This window comes from Octodon degus, unplaced genomic scaffold (genome assembly GCF_000260255.1).
Source record: "Octodon degus isolate 3935 unplaced genomic scaffold, OctDeg1.0 scaffold00097, whole genome shotgun sequence".
NCBI classification, from domain to species: Eukaryota; Metazoa; Chordata; class Mammalia; order Rodentia; family Octodontidae; genus Octodon; species Octodon degus.
This window is the reverse complement of record NW_004524673.1, coordinates 761957-772853: the sequence shown is the minus strand read 5'-3', so window position 1 is coordinate 772853 and position 10897 is coordinate 761957.

Below are 10897 nucleotides of genomic sequence, written 5' to 3'. Positions count from 1 at the left end.
TCTCTCTCTCTCTCTCTCTCTCTCTCTCTCTCTCTCTCTCTCTCTCTCTAATAAATAAAAATAAAACCTGTAATGGAATGGTGACCACTGGCAACTCCAGAGGCCTCCACTGAGACATTCACAAGTAGGATGTACCAGGAGATACAGTGAACATCAGTGACTGGTGAGTTATTCATATTCAGAGGCCCCCAAGGAGAGGACAATTGTCCAAGAGCCATTGGGAAAGGGCCCAACTGAAGACAACTGAGAGCTGCTGTATGTTGTCTCTTGGCTTCTATCTAATAACAACATGAGTCACAGCCAAGTTCAAGCCTGCAGGAGGTCAGAAAACTGACTGTAAGCCAGGAAGGAACCAAGTTCAAGACAGCAGAAGCCCCTTAGAATATTGTAAGCTGAAAACCTCTGTTCCCAGCCTCACAGCCAGAAGGGAGAAGCAGGCTGAACTTCAGTGAAATAGAAAGCACAGGTCTGCTGAAACTATTATTTTTATTATTTTTTCTTTTATTTTTTTTTCTTTTTCGATGCTTTTATTTTTATCAAAGTGACAATGTACTTGTTGGGTATTTTCGTTGTTCTTGTTGTTTTGTTTTGTTTTCTTTCATTCTATTTTCCTTCCTGCCTTTTTCATCAGTTCCCAAAGGTTCTGTAATCTTCCTTTGCTTTTCAGCCTTGGTTTAATTCCTTTATCTTCTCCTTAGAAATTTTTTCCCTGAGATTAGAATTGTCATATTGAAGAGATATTTACTGTACAATTCTCTGGAATGTTTTAGACTTTGTGGTATAATTAAAAATATTGTTCATATGATTAAAGGTAACAAATTAATAGCTGTCATAGTTTTTTTATTTCAAGGGTGTGTTTGAAGCTATTGCTATTACTGATTATTCTGCTGTATCCAAGGTGACATTTGTTTTAATCAGTTATTCTTTCCTCTATGTCAAAATGGAGATTGGGTCAGGATCAGAAAGTGTACTATAGGTCAAAGCCAGAGAATCACAGGCTAGGCCAAATAGGCAGTGATTTCTTCATCCTAAAATTTTGAAGAGATAGTATCTTTCAACAAACTCAAAACCCAAAATCCATCTTCACCTAGAATAGATCTATTAGAAGTAGCAAATGAAAGGAAGATACAATTTAGCTTTCCAGACTAGCAAAGGAAAATCTTGGGCCAATAAGGAAGAATACTTCCAAACCCACTGACCTGAACACAGAAATAATTTTTCAGATAACTTCAGAGGTGATGACCATAATGAAAGAAATAATTAATGAATCTAGAGAAGATACAAATGAAAAATAGAAGAGCTGTGGAAAATTAAGAAAACCATTAATATAAAATTATGAAACAAATGAAATCTATGAAACATATTCCACCAGATATCCACAGATTAAAATTTCCATTGAAAGTACATGCAGAAGAATGAATGAGGATGAGGACAGAATATCAGTTCTAGAGTACAGGATTGTGCTTAGAGATCATGAAAAGAAAGATTTCTTAAAAATAACAAAGCACCAGAGGAATCAATCTAGCAACTGATCAATAGTGCAAAAAGAATAATATAAAGTTGATTGGAACAAGTGGAAAAACAGGAGGTAACACAAATGGCATACAAACAAAACCCTGTTTATATGGAAGACATGCCAGAAAAGTACTCAAACAGTGGGAAAGAATTCAAGTTACAGAAAAGTGAAACATTTAGAACTCCAGTTAGCCATATAATATAATAATAATCTAAACATAGTGATAGAATAATCAAGAATCCAGAAGTTCAGCACAAAAATAGAATCTTAAAAGCTTCTAGATGAAAATAAAAATCACTCATAAAACGAAAGCCCATCAGAATTACAGCAGACTTCTAAAAAATAAAATTAATTCCAGGAAAACTTAAAATGAAGTATTTCAAGCCCTGAAAGTAAAAAGCCTCCAAACCAGACAGATTTTTGTACCCCACACAACAATCTTGCAAACTTCATGAGGAAATAAGACATTTTATGACAAGGAATACCTGAGGAAGTTCATGACCACCAAACAAGAAGTCCAAATTTTCTGAAGGACATTTTAGAAAAGATAACAAAGACAGCAACTCCATGACTCCACACAAAATGTAATGATGTTAACCTCTCGGCCAAAGACTGGGACTTACCACGTAGTACACTCCAAATGTGTCCTCACAGTGAGTTTTCTCCTCACGTACCCATGTACTACAATTACAGATGTGTTCCACCATGCCTAGCAAGACCTTTAATATTAACAATGAATAACATCCATTCTGACTGAAAGAGAATCCAAAAGATATTTTTAAAACTTTAGTAAAATTTCTGAGACTTGTGAAAATACCAAGATACATAAAATTATATACTGGATTCCTGAAATAAAGATGAAAGAAGAAAAATTATGGTGAATAATTGCAAAAGTAATTTAAATAACAATATATAGATTTTAAAAATAGTGAAAGACAAAAAAGAAGGAAATTCTGTTTAGGCTGAAAACAAAAGGTTAAAAAAAGTAAAAATTCACAGAGGAAATTGTAAGAAAACTTTCAATGAAAATAAATCATGGCAATTAATACTAATTTCTCAACTGAAGTCATTAAATACAAATCAGAAAGAAACAGTGTCATTAAAATTGTAACAAAATGGGGCTGGGGTGATGGCTCAGTGGAATAAGCGCTTCCCTGGCAAGGGCCTGACTTCAATCCCCGGTTCCACCAAAAAAAGTAAAATAAATAAAAAATAAAATTGTAACAAAAAATAAAATTGTAGCAGAGCTTGATGTACTGACATATGCCTATAATCCTAGACCTTGGGAGACTGAGGAACAATATGAGTTTAAGGCCAGCCTTGGCATCAATGTGAAATTTTATTTCAAAAATACCCAAGTAAGTAAATAAGCCAAGAAACAAATACACAAATGATAGCAGAAAAAATATTTTAAAGTATAAAAGTCATTATTATATATCCAATAAAAATCTCCAGAATGAGAAAAAAGAGTTGGTTAAATGAGTAAATATTAGAGAATAAGTTACCAACAAGGATGTAATATAATAAATGTTAAAAGTTTCTTCAATTTAAGTGAATACAAATCATTATAAAATCTGAATCTTTAGGAAGAAGTAATTGGCCCTGAAATGATAAATAATTTGCAATTATAAATAATTTTTCTATTAATTCATTTAAGTTATTTAAATATACATCACTGCCATGCATATGTTTAAACATAGTTTTGCATATATAAAGTTACACAAAATGTATTTTTATAAATATATAAATACATAAACTATATGCCAAAATTTCAATAGGAACAACTGAATTTAAAATAGATGAAAATAATTCAAAAGAAAATAGGAAAGGAAAGCATAAATGCAATTGGAATAGAAAATTCAAATAAGGAATTGGCTGAACTATCCAAACAAATACACAATTAAAATACAGGTAGAAGGCCTGTACATTTTAAGAAAACTCAGAATGTCAGGTTAATCACTAATATTTATGCTGAGCATCACTCAGGCAGAGTATTTGCTTAACTACTGGATCTCCTAAGTGTAATGGTTGTTACACTGTCATCTTAAGAAATCTAGAAGCTGAACTGACTCTGCAGTTCTACATCCAGGGTACAAAGGACATGCTCTTAGTGTTCTAAGATGGTGTTCGTTGTGTCAACTTAAGAAGTTTAGAGGTTTAACTAAGTGACTCAGCAGGGGCTCAGGGAGGCCAATTTGTAAGCATCCTGAACCTGCTCAAGAGGAGGGAAAGGAGATGGTGTGAGTGCTACGCCCAGGTGAGAACAGGTAGCCTGCTAGCAATACAAGGGGAGAAGAGACTTACTCTGGCTCCTTGTGCTTTGTTGCTTTTGCCTTCTTCTGCCACCGTGAACTGTTGGCCCTGTTCCATGCCAGCCTGCCTTGAGGCCAGCTGAATATGGAATGAGAGCTCCATAAACTGTGAGATAAATAAACCTTTCCTTCTTTGGATTTATTTTTTAAATTTGCATTTCTTTTGGATATTTTGGAGAAAATACAAAACAGTGATAATAAAAAAAATAGAAACGATACAGAGTTTCACTAAACAAAATAATATTGTTGTATAAAGTTGTCTTCAACTTAGTTGTTCAGATTACCAGATTTATGCATGCAAAGTTGGAAAAAAGTTATAAAAAATTAAGAAAAGAGAAAAAAATAGAAAAAGAGCCTTAACTGGCTCCTTCTTTAATTTTGGTGTCATTTAATCTGTCTCAGCAGCAAGGAAAAAGTAACTAAGATACTGAGTATTGCTCAATGTCATTAGTGTCATTTCAACCAGTCAATTCTTGTATTGAATAAATTTGATAAAATTTTTGGTTTCATATTTCTTGTCATATCATATTATACAAAATAAAAATGAGCAAGTCTTTGATTATCATATATAAATAATAAGAATAATAAGTGACTAATAAAAACTGAAATGCAACTTTGCAATTTATATGAAAAATGTTCCTTAAATAGAAAAACATGCATTAAAAGAAAAGGTATGAAAGGTAGTCTAATTACAAAATAGAATCTAAATAAAAAGTAATAAAAACAAAAAAATCAGGTCATAACAGAAATATTTCATTTGATCAGAAAATCACACTTATAATACATGTCTATTGTTCTGAAAACAGGTTTTAAATTTAGATGAAATAGTGAAATATGAGGCAGAAATAAATAATACTATAAAACTGACAGGAATTTTATAATGCTTCACAATCAGCAACTGATAAACTCATTGACAATTATCAACAATAACAGGTGAGCTGTTAACTACCTGAACCTACGGATATTGATTAAAATAAAAGATTAAATATATACTTTGCATGCTTTACAATTGAATGTGATACATTTATGAAGACAGAGACTATTTGGGGCCATAAAACTGTGACAAAAATTTTAAATTTCCTCTCATCAAAGTGAGCTGTACAGTATTCTTAAAGTTAAGCTCTAAGTATGTACTATAAAACCTACTTAATCTATAGATTGGTTGCAAATTTTCTTTATCTCTTACTAAATAAATTAAAACTTCTTCTTGCATCAAGTAATAAAAGCAGAAAAATGAAAATGATACCACTGAAGATACTATACATCAATATGCTTAAGATTCCCATAATTTTATGTGGATAACAACAACAACAAGAACAATATATATATATTCCCCTCTTCCTTTGTTCTTTCCTCCATCAGTTTATTTTTTCTTTCGAACATTTCAACTCAATTCGCAATATCTATTGTACATTTTTTATCTTACTTACTCCTTCAATTCCTCAAAATAATGAGATAATGTGATACTTACAAATGTGGTTCTGATTTATTTACCTTATAAGCATGGTATCAAGATGCATCCATTTACCTATGAAAGTCTCAAGTAGACTCACATCTTTTTTAACCATTCCTTGGTTGATTGGCATCTGAATTGTTTCCAAGATGAAAAAACTGTGCTGTTATAAACATTGGTGTACAAATGTCCCTGTGATATGATATTTCTAATTATTCTGGGGATATAACCAGAAGGGGAATAGCTGGGTCAAACAAGACCTGTAACTCTAGTATTTGAGGAATGTCCACACTAATTTCCACAGTGGTTGCATATGCGTATACTCCTAATAAAAAATGAGAAGCATTCCTTTTTCCACACAGCCCCTCCAGCATTAGCATTTGTTAATTTTTTGAAGTTATTCAGTCTTTCTGGACTGAGATAGAATCTCAGTGTTGTTGTAATTTGCATTTGTCAAATGACCAAAGATGTTGAACATATTTTATATATTTATTTGCCCTTTGTATTTCATCTGAAAAATGTGTATTCACCCCAAATGCCCATTTTCAGATTGGATTTTGAGAGCCTGATTATTTTCATTTCATTACAATTTCTGGATACAACTCCTTTGTTTGAAGGTCACCTGGCTGTTATTTTTCCCATTGTGTGGATTGTTTTTCATTCTGTGTGTGATTTACTTTGTTGTACAAAACATTTTTTAATAAGATGAGATCCTGTTCCTTGGCTCTTTGTAGTATTTCATGTGTGCTCTGGGATTCTTTCCTCAAGGCTCTATCTACAATAATCCAATAAAATTGTTTGAGCCATTTTGACTTTAATTTTATGCATGATGATAAATATTGGTCTAATTTTAATCTTTGGCATGTAAAGAGCCAGTTTTTCAAAACAATTTATTAACAAGGCTCTATTTCATCCAATGAACACATTTGGCTCCTTTATCAGTGATAAAGTAGCTGCATGTGTTCAGAGTTGTATTTTGTTCCAGTGGTCCTCAGGCTGATTTTTATTTTTATTTTCTTTTGTGAATGCTGCACTGAGTTTATCACAGTAGTTTGGTAGTATAATTTCAGGTCAGTGATGGTGATATTCCTTAAGTTACCTTGCTGCTCATGATTACTTTAGCTATTGTAGGACTCTTCCAGTTCCAAATGAATCAGCAATGTTTTCTATAGTTTTGTGAGTTATTCTGGCAGTATTTTGATTTGAATTGCATTAAATCCATACAGCAATTTTTTAATGTACTTAGTTGTTACAGGGTCTCATTACACAGCTCAGACTCATGGTGATCCTTCTGCTTCTGGCTTCCCCAGCACTAGGATTACAGGTGTGCACCACTATGCCTTGGACTCTGGCTGGCTCAACCCGACTTGAAGGAGGGGCTGGTATGACAAATGGTACCAGGGACTGATCCATGGTCCCTGCGCTTGCCTAAGCTTGCCTAAGTAGGTGCTTTATTCTGCTGAGCTATCTCACAGACCTCTGTATTGCAATGTTGACAGTGTGGTCATTTTCGCTATATTGGTTTCTCCTTTTTTAAAATTAATTTTATTGAGAAAGAAATAGCAATGAGACAGTTTCAAAACCGATTAATAGGACAGTTACAATAATTAATACATTACATATTGTTGTCTTTATAGTAGTTATTCATAGTACAAGATGCAGACATGATAACTTGTCTAAATACTGTTAGTACAAATCTTTCTTTTCATTGAACTAAGAGAAAGTAGTTGTATATCTATCTTAACTATTTTTTATATACAGATGTATTTATTTTCACTACACAATGGTCCTTCATTTATATCTCCCTTTTTTGTTTAGTTTTGTCAGAGATGTATATTCCTTTGCCATTCAAATATTGTAGGTGCATGAATTCAGCAAAAAAAATTGAATATAGTCCAGTAGCCCATAATAGTAGTATGCTATCTGCAGAACTTGCAATGTCAGAAGTTGTTGACTTGAGCCTTTTACAATTCAGCATGTTAATATGGCCTTACTTTTTATACCTCATGTTTATACTTTTCTGCTGGATGCATATAGCAAGACCTATAGTCTCTCCTTAATTGAATACATGGTTTATTTTCTCATTTAATTAATATGTTTTGGGATAGAATACTGTGTAGACATCTACCAAATGCAATCATTCACAGGTTTTCATTCTATAGACTGTATACTTTCATTTTTAATTTCCTATGTGACCCATTGGTTGTTCTGAAAGGTGTTATTTATTTTGCATGTATTAATGTAGTTTTTATGTTTTCTTTTGTTATTAATTTAAAGTTACTTTATTCTATGTTCAGGTGATACATAGAGGATGATCTTAATTCCTCTACATTGACTAAAACATGTTTTGTCAGCCAATATATGGTTTACTTTGGAGAATGTCACTTATGTACCTGACAAGAGTGTATATTCTGGTATTTTGGGGTGAAACCCTCTGTATGTATCTACCAAATGCTTATCTTCACAGGCTTGGTTTAAGTCTAATATTTTTGTGTTGGTATTTTGTCTATGTGATCTATCAATTTGGAAGGGTAGGGCATTAAGCCCACCCAGCATAATTATGTTAGTGCTTATTTCACTTTTTACGTCCCTATTAGAGCCTAGACCCATGCAAAAGCACCAAACTAGTCACTCTGACATGAGAAGATATATTGGAGGTAGGAGCAGGAAGGCAGGCTGTTTAGTGGACCAAGACAGGCTCAAACAAGAGGACAGGACATTTTATAAAGTTTTTAGCAGAGGGTGTTTGCAGGCCAGAACAGCTGAGAGAGAGCACTAGTCTAGGTAGGACCACCTGGTCTGTGGGAGAATTTTGATGTTCCAGGAAAGGAAGGTCCTATAGTTTTTCCCTGTCTTGGTTCCAAGATACAAAGTTGGATGAGTTGTTTTTGAGGTTTGGCCCCAGCCTGCTACCAAAGAGAAGGGATCCTTGGGGTGAAGGTGAGGGTCCTGACTTATTATTTTAGACTCTGTTTAATAGGAAAAGGGCAACAAATTTGTCTGTCTACTTCTTACTGGCAGAGGATGGTGAGAGATGAGAGTCCTGTCATCAGGAGGAGTCAGAAGAGTGTGTAGAACAGTCTTCTGTTGGGTCCTATTGGGGTAGACCCTGGTAAGTGTAGTCTGAGAGAAGCATTTGGTTAAAACTTTTGTTTGTTAATCTGGTGACAGTATTGCAGGTGAGGCAAAGAAGCAGGGAGCTGTCACAAGAATAATAGCAAGCCCTGCAAGGTGCTCTAGAAGAGGAACAAGCCAAAGGAAGACAGAGTTGCACATACCTGGTCCACCCCACCCCAGGGAGCCTAATCATCAGTAATCTTGAGCTCCCAAAGATCTCTTGAGTTCTTTGATCTTTTGCTTGATAATGCCCAATTGATTGGCAATGTGACAACATTTTCCCCCTGGAAAAAGCATGTTCCCCCTTTTTATGCTGTCATGAGATCCAAGGCTCATCTATTTTTTGGGACCATGCAGGAGAGTTGTTTTAGTTGGCTGTGCATTGTATCAAAAGTGTCATCTATGTGTTCTACATCATCATTCAATTTGTTGACTGATAGTGTAGTCACAGGCAAGTCCCAACCACTACAGCTCCCAAGGGTTGCTCCTAAGTGAGCGGGGCCCACAAAGACACCCACATTGGCAGCCCATTTTATGCTATATGTTATGGGGTATTCTTAAGGAAGAAGGCATCTTGAAACTCTGAGTAAGTGTATATGTTGAAATTAGGGATCACAGGAAAATTATGAGTGAAGAAAAGTATCTGGAGTTAGCAGGGAATGGGCCTATTTGAAGGGTCATGTAGGTCAGCCATCAACACCCACCATGGAGATTGTAAATCTAATACAGCAATTGTAGAACTTAGGAAGAACACTATATGTGGTTTCTGTGTCACCAAGAAAAGTTCTTTGTTTGTTTGGTTTTGGTTTTTATGAGATGCCAGCAAGACTTAACTCCGACAAAGAAAACTCAGTGTGGCCATGGACCCCAAACTCTTCAGCAGCAAGACCAACCTGGTTAAAGTGCTGATAGACAGGGCAGACCCATTTCCAGTGACCCTTGAGCTTTTAGATGGAACCAAGTAACAGTGATAGCTGTAAGATGGGGCAGGCTCATGCCCAGTGTCTTTCTCTGTTGCACTTGAAGTCATCCAGAAAATGCTCAGGTGGTAGTATTGTTTAGACTTAGCATTACCTTGTTAATGCCCTACCTTGATGGGAGTCTTGAGTTTCAGAGCCAAAAGTTGGCAAATGTGCATAGTTAACTTTTGTCTCTATTATTGAAGACATGGAAAGTCAGGTTAAGTAAGTTTCCTCATGGGGTTTGAGGGCGGAAATCTGTCTTTGTTGCTTGAAATGAGTGTCAGGAACAGATAGCGATATAAAATAGAAATTAACAATAGTTCTTTTTTTATTTCAGGAAAATCTGGGTCTATAGTAGTATACTTAGTTTGGAGCAACACACTTGATTATTAGAATTTTATCTGAGAAGACACCTTGAAATATAAGTGTGAACAGAGAATTGTTATATTTTACCAATCGTGGACATTTTAGCAGTTAAATTCCTGTAGAATATTAACAGACAATAGTTATACAATTTTGTAAAGATCATTTGACATTAACAGTCATACATAGCAGCACAACATAGTAATCATAATAGATGATGAAATCCCAATTTTGTTTAGGTAAATGTCAGATACACAGGATATACATCACATAAGTTTTTGTTAGAAAATTATCATTTGACTGATGACCTCATGTTGCCTTGATATGAACTTCTTATCATAAATATCTGGAGCATAGGAGAAAGTCATGCTTAAATCTGAAAGAAACTTTACATTGTAGAATACCATATATTTGGAAGGCATGAAAACCATTAGAAAAGCAGAGTGCACTCAAATATATTTCTGGCCAGGTTAAATTATGATGACCTTTTTTAAGTCTCTAATTATGAGAGACTAATCAGAACTTTGTAAGTCAGTTGTAGAGATCTCTTATATGAATTTGAAAAAATACAAAAAGCCTCTTATTTATAGTTAATATGCTTGTTCAAGTCTAATATGGTTTACCAATTTTGAATGGGAGCAAGTAAACTGAGCAGGGTATAAGGATTAGGCACAGCACAATAGAGGAGCACTGGCAGCTCACAAGGAGGCTGACAAGAGGGGTGTCCTAAGGGAGGGGCAGGATACTGAGACTCAGAATCTTTTTGTGGCTATAACAGTAAACCTCCTACTCAGGTGGCTGAGGGGAAGGGTGTATGAGGGGAGGGAGCCGAGCAGCAGCTTGACTGGAAGGGGTAGTGTTTGTGCTGCAGGCTATTATCCTGCCCTTAGCATGATAACAGGGGGAGCAGCTTATGCTGTTGATGAAAAAATGTGCCACTAGTTGTTTTTGGATCACACTTTGTCCCAAAGTGAGAAACCTGGAGGAAAAATAGACTGTTATTGCAAATTGAGTAAGGAACATGAGGAAGCAGAATAGCCAGACACCAGCAAATGAGAGAAAAGTAGGGGAGAGGGAGCAAAGAGAGAGTGAGGTATCTCCCCAGCCCTTTTAAGTTGAGAGCTCAGAAGTTGAAATTGCACATGTGGAGGCAGTATATAGTGGATGCTGGTGG